Raw genomic sequence first — 24,369 nt, forward strand, 5'->3', positions numbered from 1 at the left:
ACCGGAGTTTCTGTGTACAGATCTTTCCCGGACCCGGGAAAGTAAATAAATTCACTGTCTTCCTTGCAAGGATCCCTGGTCTGCGCGTGAGTCCATTTACACCCCGTGACAAAACCTATTAAACCTTGGTACTAACTAATGCAGATTCTAATAAAACAGCATGATATCCATAGCTCACCCACGAGAATAACAAACTGTTGTATGTCTAAAACATATCATCAAATCTACAAGTTATAGTAGGAAATGCACCGGTAATTAACATTTACACGATTTGTGTAATCATTTTTTTCCTCGAACAGCTTTGAATTCTCCGAACTAAAGCCATTATCTTCTTTCCTCTTATTAAAGATGCACTAGTGCATCCGATGGTAAGCAGTGTGACAAAGTAGGCCCCAAAGTACCTTTCCTTAGTATTTACAGAAGTCATCTGTCTCGTGTTATGGCTGCCATACAGACGCTTTCAGTTTGAACCTTTGCAGAGCAAAACCTTCACTTTCATACAAAGCAGCATACGTTTCTCCGAAAACATGTATTATATAACATGTATGTGCCTGTGCCAGCTATCCCATGTGCTCTGATTATATTTGAACTGTGAGCCAAGTGGCTATGATGTCATATTTAAACTTGATTTGCCAGACTACAGGACAGTGTTCTTCATAGGACAGTTCCTAAGCCTTGCAAACATTTCCATTGCAGAATCATACCCTATGAGTCAACCACCATAGCTGTGCAGCATTCCTACCAGCATTTTTAAAGGACACATAACATTTTTGTTTTTCAAAATCCACATTAAAAATTCAAAGTTTCAACATTTTTTTATTGTTTTCATTTATTAAAAGTAGTTTCAAAAGTGTAAATGTCTCACATGCACTATATTATGTTTATAATTTTTCAAAGTGTTGATCAGCATGACCAGAAAATGGACAACAGTTGTACTGTTCTGTAAGTAAACAATGTAACACAAAATAATGGAATCATAACTGAAGTGCATCAAAAACTATATTCCCACGTGGGGGATGATCCTGGGTCTCCTGGTTAAAAGTCTTGTTTTATTTGGTCTAAGCACAAAGGACATGAGACATCAGAGCATAACCCCACAGTTCAGTTGCACTGAACTCTCGCATATGCTCATATAAAAGGGAATATGCCTCATTTGCAAGGCTGCATGGATAAAAAGAAAGCAAACAGAGAATGTACATGGATTTGATTAGACAAACTTACCCTTGAGTCCTAAGGCAATGGCATGCTAGTTTTCTGTTAAGAGTTATGCTTTCTGCGGGATCTGGAATATCCTAAATGAAACAGCTATGACAAAATAATATAGATGTAATGGGGCTCCACGTTTACATGCATTATTAGTGCCAGTTCCACATGGGGGAGGGAGTGAGGCACCTTAGTCGACTCTCACCTCAAAGCAGGATTAAAACTAAGAGGTAACAAATGTGAGAAATGACTCTGGCACAGAGGAAATATATAAATAAAGAAGTCATCAATAAGCATCTTACCACGTGTGAATAATGCATGTGGCCATTTCCCATAGCCTGAGGCAGAAGATATTATTACACCATCAGATCAACTAGCCAAAGTAATAAGTTGGAGTGCAGAAACCTGGGGATGTTACACTCCCACAAAACACCCCGATTTCTTCAAACCCCAAACAGACACATGCACCCCTACACACACACACATAGAGTTCATTAAAAAGAATAAAATACTGGCTGAATATTCTGTCTCATTCCAGGCCAACCCCAGCTGTTGACATGTGGTCAGCACAAAGCAGACTGTAATGCCGAGTGTCACCAGGGTTCACGTATCTCCTCATTTAAAGAGAGCCATCTGATCTTGTGTTAATCTGTCTGGTAAAACGGTGCCATTCATTTGGCCCAACTCTACATTATTTCATGCATATGACAACTGACCAGGAAAAACACACTGATTTAGCTCAGAGTGACACCCCTGCTGTGGAAGTACTGATTACTAAGACCCTCTTACTAACATATCTGCAACACCTTTATAATATTGCAAAGGTAACACTGATTTGGCAACTTCTTAGAACAAAAATAAGACTCAACAAAAATAATATCATGTTATGTCTGTGAGAAGCTGCATGTAACGCTCAAAATTGAGAAATCTGTGACCCCATGAGCGACTCAGCCTAATTTGCCTCTGGGGACAACAGCCAATGTTTTTGTGGCTTTCTGTTATCCAAATATTTGAGTCAAGATTTCCATTTTTGTCCTCTGGTCATTGTTTCCACATCCAGATAAAGAACAAGAAGGTAATAAAAAAGTTACAGCTCATGGTTTCTGGATGCTATATCCAATTTTCTTGCCACACGCAGCTTTTATCTGCATGCAACCACAGCCTGCTCACACATGAAAAACTCAAGGTAGGCTACAAAAACCTGAAAATATTCATGTAGCAAAAAGATTAATTTGTTAAGTAGCTATTGGTAGTAGTAGAGACTTATCCACTATTAGCTAGAATTGAATGAAAAGATCACCAAATTTATTGCAAGTCATTCTGAGCTGCACACCAATATCAACTAGCAGTTGTGGCATTTCACATAAAAATGCAAATGTCACCCTGCAGGTGGCACCACTGAAAAAGTCAGCAGGGTTCATCCTCTGGGCACCATGAATGTCCACGTAAAATGTCATGAGACTTAAATCAGGAGTTGGTCAGGATGTCTGAGCCAAAATGGCAAGCCAGCCAATAAAACAGAAAGACGGGCCAAACAGAAAAACAACACTGCCATTTGTAGCATAGATATAACTAATTATACATTAGTTGCTCAGAATGATGTCAGTGCTATTTTTTATATAGTTGCATACCATAATATTAATTTGGACTGTTGAGCATAACACACATGAAACTGAGCTGTTAACTGAAGCAACATGCAGCCCTGCATCTGAGAGTAAAGAACAGACAAAAAGAGGAAGAATGAGGAAGATTTTTGTGAACGCAGGCCAGAGATCTGAGTCATTTATTCACCTTGAATGACTTCCAGAAAAGGGGAAAAAAAAATAAAACCAAAGGTGAAGAAAAGAAAGCTAGAAAGCAGGTTCCTTCATGTTTGATTTCCTACGGATGATCTACCAAACACAGTTCACTGAGAAACAGAAGCTTGCTGGAAACTAAGAGAAAATAATATGCTTGAAAACATGAGAGTCACAGGATAAACTCTGATCTATTAAAGTGCCTTCAGAGTTGCTGTCTAGCATTTGAAAGGTCTTGTGTGTTCATGCAGTAAGTTGATGGTTCAGCCACTCTTTAAGTGTTACAAATTCAGCCAAGAGTTCAGAATCTGTTTTTTATGCTCTTTCTCTCTGGATTTTGGGAATACAGCAGATTAGAAACAGGGATTTTTATCTTCTGGCTCAAATTTAATTGTTCAGTAAGTTTACACTGCAGGTATTAAGGAAGAAGTTGGTGGTGTAAGAGGCGAGGACTGGGAAAAAAGAGAAGGGGAAATTCAGTAATGTGAGAGGTTAAAGGGCGCTGACTGCAGCAGCAGCAAAAAGCAGATGCTGGACGCTTCATATTACACCGCATCACCGGCTGACCAGGATATCATCTATAAACGACCTGAGCTGCCCTTTATACTGATAGGCACATCAGGGAGAGCCTGTATGGGGTGGGGAGGCTGCGAGAGACAAATAGAGTAAAGGAGACCAAAGGTGGTGACAGGAAAAGGCTAGAAGCTGGAAAGGGATTGATAAGAGGCAAACAGGAGCAATTAGTACAAGTCTGTAAGAGACAGAGGTCGGTGTCTGGTAGTAAGACAGGAAAATCAAGGTGTGAACTGGCAGGTACGCAAGAGGAGGAATCAAAGGGGAAAGCAGGGAGGGCAAAAAGCAGAGTTTTAAAAAGCACGCTTGGCATTCTGCTGTGGTATCATTTCAACATTTCTCATCTCTCTTCATTTCTCGTACCCTAATCTCCACCTGTTCTCCTGTTCTGTTTCTTTACACATGCATGCTTCAGTGTTTCACTTATTTTTCTCTCCCCAAGTCTTTATTCTTCAAACAAATCTGCTCGCCTTCTGCTAAGTTGCACTCGCAGTATCATGTGACATAAACAACTCTGTGAACGTGGCTAGTCTTTTAATAGTAGCTGTCCTCGTTTTATTCGCCCACTGTCTCAGCCCCCTCTATCTCTCCTTCTCGCTGTCTCTATACTCATTCCTTGTTCACACAACACCTTATGCTGCAGTACCACCAGTAATGTGCTGCAAGGTCACCATCGCCACGGCAACTAGATAAACCATGCTTAAAGCAAGGACAAAGTGGTTAATGGTGTCAGGTCCAGCCTCATATCATAGCAATATAAGGGAAAGACACAGAGTTTTCAAATGACACTGTGACATCGGGAACGGCCACTGGGCTGTCCATTAATGAGGCTGCAGTGGTTAGGAGCAGGGGTAGCGCAACGGCAGGAGACAACGCCTGTATATATGCATATAGCTTTGCCGCAGGAGTGTCAAGCATAAGGTCCGGGAGCCAGAATCGGCCCGGCAAAGACTCCAATAAGGACCACTGGATGTGAAGGACATCGATTTTGGACTGGTAACTGCAACTTTTTGATATAAAAGTTTTAGACAAAGCTATTAACTTACAGATTTCTGTCATTTTACTTCTTACGATACATGTTGACAGAGTTCTTTAATTTAATACAACAGCATTTCAGCATCCATACATTCTCTTCTGCTTATCCTTTTTAGGGAGCCAATCCCAGCTACCATATGGCAAGAGGCAGTGTACACCCTGGACAAGTTGCCAGTTTGTCATAAGGCTAACAACCACTCGCACTCAGATTCCCACCTCACATTCACACCTAATTTGGAATGACCACTAACTGCATGTCTGTGGACTGTGGGAGGAGGCCATAGTTTCCGGAAAGAACCCAAACAAACAAAGGGAGAACATGCAAACTCCACACAGAAAGGCCAGGTGGTGGAACCGAACTCAGGACCTTCTTGCAGTGAGGCAACACTGGTCTGGTCTTTAAACCACACATCTATTCAAGTAGTTTCAAAAGTTGTTTTGGTTATTTTCTGGCCCAGAATGGTGCATACTATTTAAATACATTTTAATAATGGATATAACAGATACACTGTGCTGCAAAATTGAAATTTAATGTGCTATGACTTAACACACTTGATTAATGGTGTCGTTTCTGACCTGTTTTGAAATATTGCATGAGGGATTTTGTTTTCTGAATACAAGTTATATTGAAGGTTTACATGCAGTCCTAATTAGAGAGGAAACTAATTTCCTCTATATGAAAACATCAAATGTCACAGTGACAACAAAAAATGGATTGTTGCCTTCAGATGATCCGCAATTCTGCAGCGAGAATGCTGACAGGGAATGGAAAGAGAGAGTATATTTTTCCCATATTAGCTTCTCTTCATCGCCTCTCTGTTAAACTAACAATCACATTTAAAAGTCCTCACATACTATAAGGTCTTGAATAATCAGGCCAAATCTTATTTTAAAGACCTGATAGTACCTCGCTCTCAGACTGCTGGCTTACTTGTGGTTCGTAGGATATTTAAAAGTTAAATGGGAGGCAGAGACTTTAGCTTTCAGGCCTCTTAAGTTTGGATTTGGGAGACAAACACCCTCTCTACTTTTAAGATTACACTTAAAAACTTTCCTTTTTGATATAGCTTAGAGTTAGGGTTGGATAAGGTAACTCTATAAGCCAAGTCTGCTGGGGACTTCCTATGATCACTGAACTTTTTTTTTTCACTTTTATTATTTGTTATTAGATTAACTATTACATTAGTTATTATTGATTGATTGATTGATTGATTGATTGATTGATTGATTGATTGAATCTTTATTTTGAACATGTTGAAAAAGTGCAACAAAATAGAATTAAAAGAGACAAATGAACAAAGCAAAACAAAAGGAAAACGAGCAACCACAACTCCAAATAACTTTCATGTTCAAAAAGGAGCAGGAAGAAGCATAAGCTTATTTAATCCCACCCCTTTTCCACTATCTAGTATCAATAGACTACAGAAATACCTCCTTGCAATTACATTATATGTCATGTGTATTTTTTTTTAATATATATACATATATGTTTCTATCTATCCATACATACGTATATACACATACGCACATATACACATTTTCAATAACCCCATTAACACCTCAAGGATACACAACCTACAAATATATACATATACCCATACCAACATACCCGTGCACCCGCACACACATGAAAATATTAGACAAGAACACCCTATCAAATCTCTACCTTTTCCCTGTACCCTGTAAAAACCATATCCTTAAACCGCTTTTTAAACTGCGTCATGCTTGGACATTGCTTCATATCTTTACTTAGTCTGTTCCACAGCTTCACTCCACACACAGAGATGCAAACACTTTTTAATGTTGTACGGATGCGAGGATGTTTTAAATTTAATTCCCCCCTCAAATTGTATCCCCGTTCCCTTTTAGAAAACATTTTTAGAATATTGTCAGGAAGCAGGTTATTTATTGCTTTATATATAATTTGTGCTGTGAGAAAATGAACCAGATCTGTGAATTTTAGAATTTTTGATTTTAAGAATAGTGGATTTGTATGATCTCTGTAACCAGTTTTATGGATTATCCTTATGGCCCTTTTTTGTAATATAAAGATTGATGATATCGAACATTTGTAAGTATTGCCCCAAACCTCTGCACAGTAATTCAAATACGGTGCAATCAGGGAACAATAGAGAATGTGGAGTGATTTGTGGTCCAGAATGTGTTTTACTTTACTCAAGATTGAGACACTTCTTGAAATTTTGTTATGTATATGATTTATATGAGACTTCCAGTTTAATTTATCATCTATAATCACACCAAGAAACTTATGTTCAAGTACTCTTTCAATTTCCACACCATCTATATGAATCTGCACTTGTGCATTTCTAAGGGAATTCCCAAATAAGATTATTTTAGTTTTACTTAGATTTAGCGATAGTTTGTTCCTGTTAAACCATTTTTTAATTTTGCACATTTCTGAAGTAATTGTATCCAGCAGCTCCTTTAGATTCCCCCCAGAACAAAAAATATTTGTGTCATCTGCAAATAATACTAATTTTAATATATCAGATGCCTTACAAATATCATTCATATAAATAATAAATAATTTTGGACCCAGTACAGAGCCTTGTGGAACACCACAAGCAATGTCCAAGCATGATGAGGAATGGACACCCAGCTTCACAAATTGTTTCCTGTCACTTAAATAATTTTTCACCCATTGCAGTACAACCCCCCTGATCCTGTACCGTTCCAGTTTATTAATTAATATGTCATTGTGTCGAATGCTTTCTTGAGATCCAGAAATACTCCAGCTGCATACTGTTTCTGATCTATAGCATTCGTAATCTCCTCAATTGATTCGATTAATGCCAGAGATGTTGATCTTTTTGATCTGAATCCATACTGACTGTCAGAGAGTAATTTATATTTATCTAAGAATTTGTCTAATCGTTTATTAAACAGGTTTTCTAGGATTTTGGAGAATTGTGGTAGTAAAGAAACAGGCCTGTAATTTGTGAAGTGGCGTCTATCCCCAGTTTTATACAGCGGCACAACTTTAGCTATTTTCATTTTGTTTGGCACTTTTCCCGTCTGAAATGATAAGTTGCAAATATATGTTAGAGGTCCTACAATTCCTTCAATGACCTTCTTGACGATTTTCATGTCAATATCATTACAATCAGTAGATGTTTTATATTTACACATGTGTACAATGTCAATTATTTCTTTTTCCTCCACTGATGTGAGGAACATTGAGTTAGGGTTCCTATCAATCAGGTTTTCACTACAGTCTACTGATGGCAGTGACTCAGGAATTTGTTCTGCCAGTTTTGGTCCAATATTTACAAAATAATGATTAAAGCTGTTGACCTTATCAGCAGTGTTTTCCATAATATTGCCATTGTCGATAAAGTATTGAGAAGAACTTTGTTTCCAGAATTATTTTTAATGATACCGTTTAAAACATCCCTTATTCCCTTCATATTATGTTTATTGTTGTTCAATATTTTACTATAATACTCCTTTCTACATACACGTATAATATTGGTCAACTTATTTTTGTATTTTTTATATTTATTTTCAGCATCTTTTGTTCTTTGTTTTAGGAATTCCCTATAGAGTGTATTTTTCTTTTTACATGTGTTTTGTAAACCCTTGGTGATCCATGGTCTATCTGAATATTTGTGCTTTCTGTTGTATTTTATTGTTGGACAGTTTTTATCGTACAACTCCATGAATATTCTTAAAAATATGCCATATGCAATATCAATATCAGTTTCTTTGTACACATTGTCCCAGTCCTGATTTAATAGATCGTTCTTAAGTGCATTCATAGTTTCTTCTGTCCTTACACGTCTGTATCTCAGTTGTTCTTCATGCTGATTCTTCTTATAATTAGTGTCATAAACTGCAAAAACTGGTAGGTGATCACTGATGTCATTAATTAATATTCCGCTCACAATGTTGTTTTCCATATTGTTAGTGAAAATATTGTCAAGTAAGGTGGCACAATGTGGTGTAATTCTGCTAGGCCTGGTTATTTTAGGATGTAAACTCAAACTGTACATAGTGTTTAGGAATTCGTCGGTCATTTTATGCTTTTTCGGATTCAACAGGTCAATATTAAAATCACCACAGATAAACATAACTTTTTGATTTGTTTTAGAGAATATTTCCTCTATGAAGTCATTAAATACTTGAATACTATATTAATGTCTGGTTCTCTTCCACACTGTGTCTTCTGTCCTCTGCCCCTCCCTGCGCCTGGTTCTTGAGGTTTCTTAAACCTCAAAGGAAGTTTTTTCTTCCCAACTTTTGCCAAGTGCTTGCTTTGGATCGTTTAATGGTTGGGGTTTTCTCTGTATTATTTTAGCGTCTTTACCTTACAATATGAAGTGTCTTGAGGCTACTGTTGTTGTGATTTGGTGCTATATAAATAAAACTGAAAACTGTGCATTAGTTTGATTTTAGGCAATTTTCTCTTGAATCTACAGTACCTCAGGAAAAATAAAGCCTTTGCTTGGTTTCCTCCCTCTCAAGCTGCTAGAGGAACAGTGATGGGCATCTTAGTCATGGCACAAGTTAACTCAAATACCTTGCCGGGGGTTTAACTGAAATTATAGGGCTCACACATGAACCCTGTCAAACAAACGCAAGCTGGAGATTTGATCTGACAGTCTTCAGCTGAGTGTTAGTCATTGTGGAATGATACTCCATTATGATGACGGTTAGACAGATTGTACCATCAGGGTAATCTTATACCTCATTCTGATGCTGAGTTTGCGACACTCATACACACACACATTAGCACTGCGACAGCAGGCCTGCATCAGCTAGAGGAAACACAATTGTAGTGATAAACGTAAGGTCACCAAGTGCATTTATAATCAGGATACTACCATATGAGTGATACGTATGCATATGCACATCAACGATCTCTCGTGCACTCTCTCTAATTCACACACACACATTAACCACACAGTCTGTGACTCCCTCCTTTAGCTGTAAGACAAACAGAGGGGAGGGGAGATGACAAGGGGCAGTCAAGTGGCACGTGTGCAAGCTGTCGTCTGCACTGTGGTATCAGCACAAGTGTTTAAAGAGCCTGACATGCACATAGACAGAAGGGGTGAGGCACTTGTAGCACACTCATATGACTTGGGATGTGTGAGATCATATAGATTTCATGGTTAAGATATGTAGTTTGGTATGCTACACAGGGAGAGGGGATTACATGCAATATTTTGTGGATGTACACATTGTCTTCCTCCTTTACTGCAGTACGGCTACTTTGCTGTGGTGATGCCAGCCTGGTGTAATGCAGCGGGAGCAAGGGTGTCACTGAGTTCATGGACATAAACCAACCCACTGCCAGACCAGTCTGCTCCTCTCAGGAATAGCAATGGAGGTGGTGTGTGTGTGAGTATATGTGTGCAAAAAAGTGTGGGTGGGAGGGTAGATTTTGAAAGATTGGAAAACGCTGAGAATGAGAGGAAGAGTCACAGACCGAAAGACTGATAGAGACAGTGAGTGATAGAAGAAGATGTCCAGGGGATATAGATTTAATGGCTGGAAAGGTGGAAGACAGATGCTCATGAAAAAGGAAAAAAAGCCTAAATTGTAAATTCACTTGGCATCTCAGCATGTGTCATTTCAAGCACAGGGCCATTTTCAACAAATGCACAAACACAATCGATGTCACTGACATGATTGTTCAGTTTAACAATGTCTGTTTCGCTTTGAGACATGTCAGCCTTGAAAGACAATACAGGCAGACAAGTGAATGCAAAAGTTATAATAAAGAAAAGCAACACAGTTAAAGTGACAGACAGATGGAAAGACAGGGAAAGGAAAGGTGGCATGGCCTGAGAAACAGAACAGATATTTTGCAAATAATGAGAGGAGTGAGGAAAATAAGCAAAAGGTACAAAAGGTAGAGCAAAATGAGAATTATTTATGAGCTACTTGGCTGTGGAATTCCTTTACAGAAAAAAAAGATTAGTAACTGTGAGATGATCCCCGATTAGGAATGGAGGTCTGAAAAAGCTTAATAACGTAACGTAAAGTTCAGTAGATGAAGATTATTAATGCTAATGATTTGACCTTCTGGGACTTTTTTCCACATCCAAGAGTCTGGCATTTTTGATCAAATGAGGAAATACCAAAGAAGTGCCCCTCTCAGAAGAAAATATCACCACCACACCCACATACGAAATGCAGGATCCATGGCTTGTCATCAGATCAGCAATCGGCCAAACATGGGGATAATCTGTACTCTTCAGCTGTCTCTGACCAGTGATTCTGTTTGACACCTTAATCTGTAGAAACCACAGAGGGCTGCTCTATGGAGCCAACTGTATTTACTATAGATTACATCTTCCACTAGTGTGCATTAGTCCGGTGACAGCTTTGCAGACTGCAGGGAAAACAGCAATCATACACCATTGACTGACTCACTGTGACTTTGCCACTCGCCAAATGGCCTCGTAGGACTTCCCCAACCATTTGTCTGAGTGGCTGTCTATCTGCCACTTACACGCTCTGTGTCGAATTTCTGAGGCTTGGAATTCAAAGTCGTGTCCGCTCACGTTCTTTTGCTTTCACCTTGATCAAAGCATCCACACTATTTTCTTATTTTCTGGTAACTGAATAATGCAAATCAGAGTAAGGGTGAGTTCATGTTGTTATGCACATACACTTTAGCTTTTTCAAACAAACACACTGCTCATCTGCATTCAACAGACTGCCCCGTGGCTGCTGAAGACAGCAGGGAGATGACATCACTTCGAAAGGACAGAAGAGGTGGTGGATGAAACTAGAAGGTGGGGGAGGATGAGAAATGAGGACAGACCTTTTCTACATTTTTTTTTAAATTGCAAAGAAATTCACAAACGCAGGTAATCAAGCATTCTCTCACTCTCCCTATTAGAGCACCTTCTTGTCTTACACACTCCTAGTTGATCAGTCAGAGTTATGCGTGCTGTGAAATTCAGTATGTATCTGAGTGCCTCCACACGCCGCTGTTCTATACCCTAATGACCTTGTAGATCTGCAGAGAAGTTCTTTCAACCGACTCAGACACTGAAAGAGAAGCAAAGCGAGAGCCACAAAAAAAGCAGGCAGACAGAATAAAACTGAAAGCTGCAGGGAGAGACAGAGACAGAGATGTGCAATATGAGAAAGTAGAACTGTGAAAGAGAGTGGCAGGTGTGGAGATAATGATTGATAACAAGCAGCAAGGAGTGTCAGTTTGGTAAATAACAAAAATGTGCATGTGAGCTCAAATATGGTACTCGTTTTACTTCTACCAGTATACATAGCGGTAGGTGTGCCGCCCACAAACAATCAACATTCAGGCATCATTGCATTTTTTCTTCTTCTAAATTTTAAACCTGTATTTTCAATTTTGTGAGTCACTATCAATTGCCATGACACCGGAGCAAGATACCATTAAGGGAAAATCACCTCGCAGCATCAAAATAAGTCTTTTACCGGTAAACCACCGCAATGCTTTTATTGTGTTTTTATTGCTCTGGAAAGTGAAGGTATAGTTCTAAATGTGAGCAGCTATAAGCCGGTCCTTTGATAAATTAATATTTTACCTTCTTTTTGATAAGTGGGTTGGTGTTTAAAAAAAATCAGAAAGTTCAAAAGATTTCACAGAGAATTTTAGGTGCGAGGCACTCATGAAGCTTAAAATGAAACCCTCCATTCTGTCATCGAAGAGACATCATGCACCACAACCCCTTTTTGTGCAGTGTGGAAAATGTATGTAGATGAGTGGCAAATGAGATGTGCATGAAGATAAACTGGGAATCGCATTTTTTAACAGAAATTATGCACATGTAATAATCATAATTTCATCACACGATTGCTCCTCGTTTCCTAACCAATCCTGGTGCAAAGATAACAGCATTTAATGTACTTTTCTTAACGGATATTGTGAATATTTTACATTACACACAATATTCAACAGATTTTTTTTTTTCTTTTTTGCACGTGCGTTTGTGTGTCAGTCTGAGTAACGTTCAGGTCATTTCCTGAGGGCAGCTGCACTGTAAACACCAGTAGCCTTGCTTTTGTACAGAAGTGCAGGACTGTTCTCGAGTCAGAGATTGAGTTGGTGTGCGTGTGCGCGTGTATTTATGTTTCTCATTCAGGTATCCATCAGGGTGAGAGCATATTTAGCATTAGTGTTACCAGCAGTTTTCACACAACAGGGACTTTATTGCAGTCCAAAAAAAAAAAAGACAGAGACAGTGTAAACTGCCAGAAAAGGGAATGTGTGTCAGTGTGAGTGTGTGTGTCTTTGTGTGTGAGTGTGTGCTAACTACTCTGCGAAACATTAAACACCAACCTTACCCATTCTTTTTTGTCTGCTCAGCTCTTTTCCACATTTATGCTCTCGCAAATCAAAACTACCACACATTAGCAGTGAGGCGCAGTGTCAATCTGCACATGTACACACATACTTAGAAACACTCATAAAACTCACTCAAACACACATCAACACATCAACACACTCAACGTCCAGATGGCGAATAAAAATTTTCAAAAGCCAGTCACGGCAGAACAAAGGAGAAAAAGTAAGAATGGACAACTCGGTCTTGTTAACGCAGAGTAGCACGCAACCCACACAAACACACACACTCACACACACAGACACTCACATATAAACTGAGTAAACAGCAAGACTTACTGTATCTCTGCATGGACTCATCTGACTGCTGCTGAGGGGAGAATGGAAAGCGAAAACCTCATGCTTGCTTCGCGGCACTCCTCTCTTTCACTCCCTCTGCCACCGCCCCCTCCTCCTTCCTTTTTCCTTCGCTTTCTCTCTCCCTTGCCTCTTTTCCTTCCTCCTCCTCCTCCTCCTTTTCTTCTTTCCCTCTCTCCCTCCTTCCTTCTTGGCAGAGCCTTACAGTATTCAGATACACCAGTCTCCATATAAGGCAGCACAGCTAAACATGTCACACATAATTTATCCACAGCAGGCTGCAAGTTCACCTTTCACAGCCCGTGCTTGGATCGTATGCAATGGAGGGAGGGGAGGAGAGAGGGAGGGCAACGCAGGGGAACAGACAAACTTCTGCTGTCAACAGCCACGTTCCTACGATTTGGCAGCGCGAGGGAGAGTGCATGCATCCGTGTGCACGTGTGTATGTTAACAAATGCTGACAATCAGACCGTGAAAGTGCTACCGGAGACCGAAATGCAATTCACCTGCACTGTTCCGACACCTCCCTCTCTGTCTCTCCACCATCTGTATCTGCAGTCAGTTAATCTTATACAGATGATGTTTGCGAGACCTGTCCACCTGCACGCCCCCTCCTCCACCACCACCCTGCTCTCAGGAAAAGAGAGAGAACTGCAAAGGAGGAATACACAGAGACTTGAAAAAAAAAAGACAGGAAGAGTTATAGTCTGAAAGAGGGAGAGGCAGCAAGTGAGAAGGGTGAGATAAAAATAATATGTCAACAAATAAGATGCTATCCGGAATGCTGTCTGGTTGCAGCAGGGAGAATCAGCGCAATTCCCTCTGATGATGTGTCAGGTTTTGCAATCGATGGCTTCAAAAATACATAGTTCCTGACCTCTCTTCTGCCTCTCTCGGTTGAGTTTTTCTCTTTTTTTTCTTTTTTGAACCTCACAGTCTTTCTAACGGTCTTGAAGAAAAACAAAAGCACCATAAAGATAGCTGCTGTGAAAGGCAAGAAGAGGAAAAAGCAAGGAATAAGAGAATGGGAATAATAATAGCTGCACTTGAGAAGCCGTGTCGGCTGTTAGCTTTTTCCTCCCTCCTCCACAGCTTCAGTCCACTCACAGGACAGCAAGAGTCACAGCTCTGTTGCCATGGCTTCTAACTCCATCAAACACTACGTCAGGTGCATGTGTGTATGCGTGTGAGCATGTGTGAATATCTGGCTTTGTTTTTGCAGAGGTGCGTGCATGTGTGTGCGTTCATGCATGTGTGTGTGTGTGTGTGTGAGGTGGGTGTTACCGAGTGACTCAGAGCCACATCACTGACTTATAGCAGCAGTATTTCATCCTGTATATTATTTATTTGTGCATGTGTGTTGGTGTGTGCGTGTAAGACAGTAAGTGAAAGGTGTTGACTGAACAGCAAGCTAAAGCCCGCCTTCAAAGGCACCTATGATGGATCTCTGCACTGCTCTAAGTGTTTAGCTCCAGCTTCTATAAATATTTATCGGTTCGTTCATAGAGTCAAAGCAACACAATACAGACACCAGCAATATGGAATTCAGATTTTAGAGATGGCAAGTCATTGTTCTGTGCCCAAAAAAGGTCCTGTAGTTGGCTTACAGGACTATGCTCAACTGGGGCGCTGTGTCTCCAAATGTGTACATGTTGCACTGTGATCTTTTATAAATCAGGTGAACTCTAAAACACTAGGAGTTTTAGAGTTCACCATTTTTGCACTGGAAAAAGCATCATCTGTAGTCGGACTATGCATGCTGGAATAGTGTACTTATGATAACAGTGAGGAAGTTCAGTTTGGAATGATGCGCACTTCTTGCCCTTAATTATGAAGCAGCGTGGGAAGGACAACCAACCCTGATCAGCAATTACATCACTGCTAGTCAGCTAATATTAACAGCCGCTGATGTTGTGGCTGCGTTTGGTGTTAATGTGCATAAAACAGTCATTTTCATCACAGAAGAATTTAGTACTTGATGTGTTTCAGAGGCTCGGCGAGTTGTAAATGTCCAATAAATGCAACAGTTAATGTGACACATTCAAATGCAGCGGTGTTACTTCAAATAAGTGCACAACTTGCCATATTTGATTTGAAACTATCCTGTCAAAATTACGCAAGTGTACATAGTGTAACTACTCATCTACCTCATTCAGAACACTCATCAACACTTCTGCAGGCAACATGGCAAATATTACAATGTTAAAATGATCCTTTTAAATGGAAGAAGAACATTGTGGTTAGAATTGCTGCTTCACAGCAAGAAGGCTCATGAGTTCAAATCCAGGCTGGGGCCTTTCTGTGTTCTCCCCATGTCTGCGTGAGATCTCCTCCCACAGTTTAAACACATCTATGGGGTTAGGTTAAGTGCATGTGTGCAGTTGTGTGTTAATGTGTTTCTGAAGTAACCGTGGGTATGGATGTTTGTTTGTCTCTATATATTAGCCCTGCATGAGATTAGCGACATGTCTAGGGTGTACCTAGATGGATGGATGGATGGACGGATGGACGGATGAATGGATGGATGGTTAATATTCATCTCGGTCAATTAGAGACACATAAAATAACTTAATATATATACTTTGTCTACCCCCACATGCTCAAAAAATATTTGTCTCCTTAACAGCAAAATATTCTGTGTTCATTAGTCTTCAACTAGGATCTCACTGCCCCTTGCTGTTGGCTGGGTAGTGTAGCAATAGCTCTTGAAACAGCTTCCCAGTGCAGTGTGTTCAGTGTCAACCCAAGCAGTAACACAAGCTTCAGTGGAAGGCAGAGCTAAGTCTGTAACTGCAGGTTGAGGTGATAATGTTTTGTGGATATGTCATTAGGGGTGACATGTTTTACACTATTTTTGCAGCTTGTCTCTTTGCTAACAGAAAACTATTGATTAGTCTTATAAAAAGCTACTCAAACTTCAAATGTAAAACTGCATTTCTTACTTCAGAAAATCAATGGCTGTGCGAGTGTTACAGTGCAGCTATTTTATTTGTTCTTTAAAATGCAAGATGTATACAAATGTTAAAGATGACTGAACCCTATTTGTAAGGAGCTGATGTACTCTGATTACCAGCTCCAAGGTATGAATCTCAACCGCATATGTTCCATCTGAGACAAAGTGTAAGTAGTATGAAATGGAAATAATCAAGTAAAACGCAGTTCTTTTAGAATTGTTTGAGTAAAAAGACTTTGCACAAGCAGCCTTCTAGTCAAAAGGGATAAATACAGTGATGAAAAAACAAGGCAGAGTGAAAGGTCTTGGACTTGCAGATAATTACTGCAATTGCAGATAATTTATTGCACACTAAGGTTCCTGCTCACCACTCTGCTGATGTCTGTGTATGGAAGAGAGAACGACAAAAGACTTTTGAGTCACTGCTTTCGAACATAAGCCGTTACACGTTCAATCCTCTCTCATGCTGATCATATCAAAATGAGGTCATGGACTCGTGAACATGTGGAACTTGTGTTCCAGGTCAATAAAGGCAGGAATGAGGGAAAATCTTAAGCAGAACACCAGAGACAGCATCAATTGTAGTTGAACGAGCAGATCTGGACCCATATATCACTTTTGAGCCATGCTGCTGAGCAAAGCCAGGGTTGGGCCCAGACCAAAAGCCTTAAACCTTAAAGATTTTGCAGAAGCGAAAATCATACAGGGACAACCTGACATAGCAAGTCTGTTGTTAAACATTCAAGGTCTAATCGCAAATACTTAACCTTCCAGAAGTTCATCCTCAATCCGAACAGCTCTGTGTACAGGTACCAACATATTTCGGGGCCCTGCTAGTGTGACTGTACTGAAAATGAGGGAATCTTTCAACACAGAGCTTTATAACAGACCAGTAGTAGAATATTTGAATATCATTTGTTTTAAAACCTCTTAAACTCACCACTGAAATAGTTCTGGTATAACCACTGTTATTCAGAGAAATTTTGGATTTACTCTCACGATCTGCTTGAGCCAAACCACTATTCTTCAAGCCCCCCCCCCCAAACTTTTAACTAAAGACAGGCAGGCATTTGGAGCGTCTGCAGAAAACACATGCAACAAAGCAGCTACGCAGATACATACATGAACAAACCTGGAAATAATCAAGTACATCTTTAAGCACCAACACAGCTACGGAGAAGATTAAGAGGTAAAGAGGATACAGTCAGCAACAGATAACATGGAGGGAGACAATTAATGAAAGCAACCATTATGAAAAAGAGAATCAACTCCATTTTGAATGTGACAGGTGGATTTTTTGCAGTGGCACAGCAAAGAGACTGGTTTTTGGCCAGTGCTAAATGGAGACAAGCTGAATATTCACAAGACATTTTTGTGCGATCTGCATTGTAGTTTCTTTTTTCTGTTCTTTTTCCTTTTTTTTAAATTTTATTTGCAAAATCTCTTTGCATAGCCTGTTAATGTTCAGCAAAAACAGATCCCATACCTACATAATTGTTTTCCAAAAGGTGCAAGATACACAAATATAGTTCCTTGTGTCATAGCTCCTTTGAGGGCTCTTTTGTGATAAAGAGCACTATAAATAAAACTACTTTCAGCCATATTTCATTTAAACACAGAATTTGTATTTCTTCAGAAAACACATTCAAAAGTCTTTCTGAAATTATGATTTAATCCAAAATAACCAGTTTTACTGACTGATTTGGGTTTTTTTTGTCTTTCTACTTAACATTGTTGAAACATGATTTTACACTTGAGTCCCAGAGGGGAGACTTCCCAGGTAATAAAGTTTAAGAGTGTGTGCGCTAAGCTGATGCAATTGCACTTTTCAGGCTGCCTCAGTCTCTGGTGCAAGAGATATGGTCACAAGCCTCTGTGACAGTTAAACCGCAAAATGACCCGTAATACAAAAGCTACCCTTTTACCTGTCAGCTTACACCAGTGTCATTTAGGGCATGTATAGTAGACTACCTTAAAAACGTATACGTTTTACAACATTGTATAATTGTTGTCTTTTTTTATAGATAAATATATTTTTTGTCCAATAAAAATATATGTTTTAGTATAAAATGAACATGTTACACTGTTTCTGATGAATTTAACTGTCCAGAATGACAGTGCTTTACAATTTGTAATTTCCTGAAAGTTTCATCATGTTAACCAGCACTATCTGAACAGAATCGCATCCAGTGTATTGAAACTGGCTACAGTTAAACAAACCTGCTAGATCAAAGGAAAAAAACATTCAAATACCAAGCCAAGTAACAACCAAAAACTGACATGAATACATCACAGGCATATCAACTATTTTGATTCCGCTCTATTTAATATACTCTTCCTCTTGAATAACCCTAGTTTCAGGTTTTTTTTGAGACAGAATTTAGCAGCAGTCACAAGCAACAGGCAAAGAAGTTGTCGGGATCATAACATGTCAAATATTAATCACACCCTGGCATCTGTATAGAGCCACTCTTCTCTTCTCACTTGGCAGGGGCGAACAGAGAAACAGACGATCTCGAAAAACTCGGCGCTATCTGTGCGGTCAGAGCAAAGCTGTCTTACCTGCCTGGACGTCCGTGTATTTTCTTGCTTCGGTCTGGGTGTATGAGTGCGTGTGCGCTCACAGACAACCCCTCGAACAGGAACTGATGAATCTGCACGACTTCAGCCCTGCAGCGTGCGGTGCATTATGGGGTTTCAGTCAGGCTCTCTCTCTGCTCTCGCTCGCTCTCTCTCTTCCTCTCTGGCACAGTGTTAGAGGGGGATGTCCTCGCCTCCTGTCTGAAGAGAGGAGGGTGAACTCACACACGCTGTGTCCATACACACACACACGCAAACACACACACACACAATGCAGAAGAAGCCTCGTGATGACGATTGCCGCGGCTTTGGTTGCCATGGCAACAGCTTCCACCCCCCCCCCCCTTTGCTGTTGTAGTTCAGACTGAATATTCTGATAAAATACTGATAAAGAGTCAAACAAGAAAATACTTCACATGCTGAAATCTTCCTACATGCCTCGATTTCACATCTGCTTGGAGCCAGCTGACGCTGAAATGAGGAAAGACTCTTGTGGTCATGTGACCACTAACTGTTGCTTCTGCCTTCTTACGTTAAGAAAGAGCAGTATGTGGAAATGAGTGTCTGCCTCGCTGTGTGTGTGTCTGTGTTCTGAGCATGCGGGTTGATGTAATGGTTACTGGAAGCAGGCTTCCTGTTTGCGGTCTCTTTCCTTTTCTTCATTGCTACTGCCAGTCCACTGAGGCCTGCTGCCCTTTGATAACACGTTTCAGTCACATTATAAACAAGGGAAGTACAGCTGGATAGCCCAGTTAAATGACTGGGTGGCTACACATGTTCATGCAGGCATACAGACAGACATACAAAAAGACTAACGGTTCTCTCCACTATTCACTTTTCTGGAGGTTGGTTAGTTATTTAGTGCACAGATTTATCAACAACTGTAGACTGATAGAATGAGCAGAAACAGAGGGCGAGCAAAGGAGCAGTATAAAGAATGAGAAGTAGAGGGAATGAGACTGAGGAAGAAAAAGAGACGAGGTCTCCTCTCTACCGTTGCCCATGGAGACAGAGTGGGTGGAAGGTCGTGGCTGTCCTTCAGGCCTTATAAATCAGCATATCACAGCTGAGTCCTGCAGCGCAACCATCACGCTGGTAACCCCCAACGCTCAGTCTTTAAACATCTAGCTTCGCTTTTCGTTTATTTTGCATCTTCCACCGCACTCTCTGCCCCTCAGTATCTCAGTCTTGGAGCAAACCACTCTGCGTCTAATCCATTTGACCCCAAATTAATTTTTGCATGTTCCAAAAACTTAGTAGACAACATTTAGAACAGAAACATCCCCACTATGTTCTCTGTCTTTTCGGTAGCCATGGGAACAGATAAGAACTGGGATCAGTGAGCATCGATTGCTGAAATTGTTTTGACAATAATTTAATCAGCGAGTTTGGCAGCAAAAGGCAGAAATCCAGGGTAAAGACGAGGTCAGAGGCAACAGGTCAAAGTGAATTTAAGCATGCCAAGATAACTATATTGATTGAATTTAGAGATTTTTAGTTTAATGATATAAACTTTATATTTATTAACTCTACAGGTCCTTGTTTGAGCTGCATGATAATAAGACCTGTTCTTGGATTTAGGCAACAAAACTTTACACTTATGAATGCAGATGAAACCCTCAAGGGGGGAAACATAAACTAAAAGCTTTGTACGTTAGTATACTAAGGATTTATGAGATGTAAATGTTTATGATCAAATCATTATTTAAGTCCTTTTGTGCCTGTGTCATTTAGTTTTAACAACGTGGTGTGACCTAGGCCGAGCTAGCAATGCTCGACCATGAGAGTGACTCCTGGAGTAATTAATCACATGTGACTAATGTTCATCTTTATTAACTATGCGGTACATGGAGTAGGGAAATTATGACAAAACCTGAAGACAGGATACAGGTACAATGGTATGCAGTTAAATTTGACAGTATAAAGGATACCTAAATTACTACCAGCATTACATAGGATCTATACTTTGGTGTTAAATTTGTGGTGTAGAAATGTAATTACATGTAACTTCTACGTAGGCCATAATGATTGTGATTGGCCTGTTTAGTATCATCATTTTCTCTTATGCATTCCTGAATACTTTTTGATATACCTTTTGAATGGATCAGTGACAGAATAATAACCCCAGCCGCACTATAAGAACTCACAGACGGCACCAAATTCTCAAAACTAACAGAAAGGATGTGAGACAACATACAAATGAGTGAAAAAACACGTTTGCTCTAAATCCACGAGAGAAAAATTCTCAGCATTTTATTGCCACTGCATATTCACTACAGAAGTTTAAATCAACAATTATAGTGTAAAGCTCTTATTCTATATATTCTATACAACTATATACTCACGGGTTACCATGCTTCTCTGAGCTGCCAACTCAAACTCACCACTCTACTTTTTTCTTTAAGTATGCAGAGAACATGCCACTAAGTTTCAAGCTGCTCCTGCAGGCAATTCTCTGAGGGGCAGAAAACTAAATTAAATCAGTACACTGGGCTTTTCCATGAGTTTTCCATTTTTGCCTCTAGAAGAAGCACGTATCAGTACAAGCATTATTGCTAAACACTCAGGTGGTCTGTGTAATGAAGGGTCCTTGAAATTGAGGGACACTGAATCACCTGCTCAGATTTGAAAGCCAGGATGATTAGTCTGCTCTCTGGGACTAATGGTAGTAGCAGGTGTCCACAGACTCTGGGTGCCACATCTATTCATTAGAGACATTAACACTAACCCCACACACACACAGAGAGCAGGAGTGAGTGAGAGAGAGGCAGAGAACTCACTGCTCATTGGAACGATTCATTAACAACACTTTAGCTCCCCTTAAGCGCAATAGCCATTGATTAGGTTTATGCATAATGAAGGTGGTGAAACTGTTTAATTATTGCAGCTCTTAGATTTTTGTCCACTTTGGTTTAGATTTTTATAGCACATCTGCACTGTAAACATCGTGCACCTGTCTACACTATACTTTGAGAGTATTCCTGTATACATTAGAGAGACTAATGTGTACAGGAACTACAACTTCATCAATTGCTCCTGATCTGTGCAAGCAATTTTTCTCCGTGCAGCATTGTTGCAGGGTGGGGAGGTGGGACTCTGTGGTAAGTAGCCTACTGCTATAGATAATTCACAAATATAATACACCCACAGACTTTATATAAATCATGAATGTAGCCACCGTGATATCCCCCAAATGCTTAACATTGGTGGTTTGGCTACAAGTTAGTTTTAGTTACTCCTTTTAAACCAGAAGCCACCTCCTTTGGATAAAATGTCGAAGTTATTAGCTAACACCAGTGAGCTTGGTTAGCAAGGTGTTTCCAGAAAACCAATGGCACAGACACACATATTTGCTAATTAGTACTAAGTAAAAGCCTATTAAAAATGTCACTCACCCACACTGAAGGACTTTGAAGTGCTAACTTTCTCATTCCATTAAACATGGTAGGTAGGGCCAGTTCAGTGATTGGCTAGCTCAGCAGCCCTAGCCAGGAACTAACTCGCTTCAGCTGCCTGGGTTGGGACATCTGTCAATCAAATTGATGAAATCCCTAAATTCAGTTTAGAGATGGATGAGTAATTAAGTATCTATAATAATAATTAAATATTATTTAATACTGTAAAGTTGGGCAGTTTAACATGGAAGTCTGTGGAGATTTCTGATCTAATGGAGGCCACTGGAGGATCTGCAGTTTTTGACCTTTTCTTCGTTGGCTACATTTTTCATTTCGACATTTTATATTTCCTTGGAGATTACTGGGTACCCTGGGGACAACAACTTAGAATCATCCAGCTAATGCAAAAAACAAAACAAAACTGGTATTAACATTAAGTTATCACAAGTGTGTTAACTTTGCACAATTTGGTTTGCACATTTGCCTAACTTGTGAAGTCCATTTGGGCTTGTATCAGGATGGGCATCTAATATAAAAATCTTCCAAATTAAATATGTGGCATTATCTGCTGGATAGAAAAAGTGTCAGGGTTCTGGGTCAGGTTCGACCCAGCATTTTGAGTTCTTATGTTTTGGTTTATTTTTGAATGATTGTTTTGTTTCTCTGATACTATGATGATGATTATTATTAGAGTTCCATGTTTCTGTTTATCCGTGTTTAAGGATTTGTTGTTTCATGTATTGTTTGAGTTGCATGTGTTATATTCTGTCTGCGTCTTTGTTTAGTGGTTTCTTGTTTCCTGTTTTATTGTGAAGGTCTGTGTCTCATGTGAGTGTGTTCAGCTCTACTGCTCCCCTGTCTCGTTAGTCCAGTTTCTCCCAGCTGTGTCTCCCTCCTGTTGCTCATTCCCTGATTACCACCCTGTGTATATTAGCCCTGTGTTTTCCTGTGCTCATTGTCGCGTCATACCATCAGATTATGCCTGTGTGTTTCTGTTCTCAGTATTCAGTGTTCACTTCATGTTTTGTCTTCATGCCAGCAATAAAGCTGAGGTTTTGAGTTGTATTACGTGTCCGAGTCTCGCATTTGGATCCTCCTCTCCATCCGCCTGCACACAGAGCCCTGACAAAAAGGTTTTGCTCATGGAAGTTAGAAGGTAACGTTAGCTTGCATAGTTGAGTGCCAGTCTGCTACCAGACAAAATAAACAAGTCTGGTTATATATCTGTACTGTGCAAACAATTTGAAAGCAAAAGGCTGCTCATAGAGCAGAAACTTACCTCTCATAATAAATGCGGAAAGAGTTGTAGTTAGTATTACAATAAACAAATATATTTTAAAAAGCTCCAGGGAACAAAAAAATGAGACCTAGGGTCACAAAATTCCCTTTTAAGTTCCAGTTACTGAGGGCATTTTTTGTTCTTATTTTTGTGTTATGTCACACCTTTATTCTATTTAATGATGCTCTGATATGTCATTTCATATCAATGATATGACACATCAGTGTGTCACCTTGGCCCCAGCTAGCTGTGATTACCTGTGGAGTAGGTCATCTACCAATTAGAAAATTGGTGGATCCGTCACCGGCTCCTCCAGTCCACATGTCGAAATATTCTTGGGCAAAATAGCGAAACCAGAGTTGCCCCCTGTTCATCCATCAGACTGTGAGTGTATGCTTAGGTGCAGATAAAAGTGCTGAATGTGTGCGTGACTGGGCTAATGAGACTTGTAGCCAAAAGCACTTTGAGCACTCAAGTTGAATAAAAAAGGTGAACCAGACCATCAGAGCTAACCTCAAGAAGAGTTTCAACTGACACGATCTTCAAGTGTGCAAAAAATTAAATCAGTCAACTAACTAATTAATCAAAAACCACAACCTGAGAGGTTGTTTGGATTTCATCTATTATTTTAAGTTTATAGTTGAATCCTATAGGTGCTGTCACTCTCAGCTCATTACGCTGGGGTTGACAATAAATATAAACACTCAGGAACCACAATTACAGGACTGTGGACATCATATGATAAAAAAAAAAAAAAAGTTTGACGTCATGGTCATAGCAGAAGGGAAGTCATTATAGGAGTTTGGGATAATAATGGTCTGAGGTAATTACGGTAACACCATCGAGGCACCCCATCTGGGAATCTGGTAATGATGAATGGACTCATCACTGAT

At 39.8% G+C, this 24,369-nt stretch overlaps 1 protein-coding gene across 10 annotated transcripts in view; it reads right to left on the reverse strand.

Moving 5' to 3' along the window:
• Positions 1–19,068, reverse strand: part of LOC120720058 (muscleblind-like protein 1) — a 68,374-nt gene extending 49,306 nt beyond the window's left edge. For 2 of the 10 annotated variants that reach the window (XM_040009669.1, XM_040009675.1), the window contains exon 1: positions 13,252–18,777. The gene's annotated coding sequence lies outside the window, so the exon portion shown is untranslated. The other 8 variants (XM_040009668.1, XM_040009665.1, XM_040009672.1 and 5 more) reach the window with 5 other exon arrangements.
• Between the last annotated feature and the right edge of the window lie 5,301 nt (positions 19,069–24,369).

Source organism: Simochromis diagramma, unplaced genomic scaffold (assembly GCF_900408965.1).
Source record: "Simochromis diagramma unplaced genomic scaffold, fSimDia1.1 OVJJ01000344.1, whole genome shotgun sequence".
Lineage (NCBI taxonomy): Eukaryota > Metazoa > Chordata > Actinopteri > Cichliformes > Cichlidae > Simochromis > Simochromis diagramma.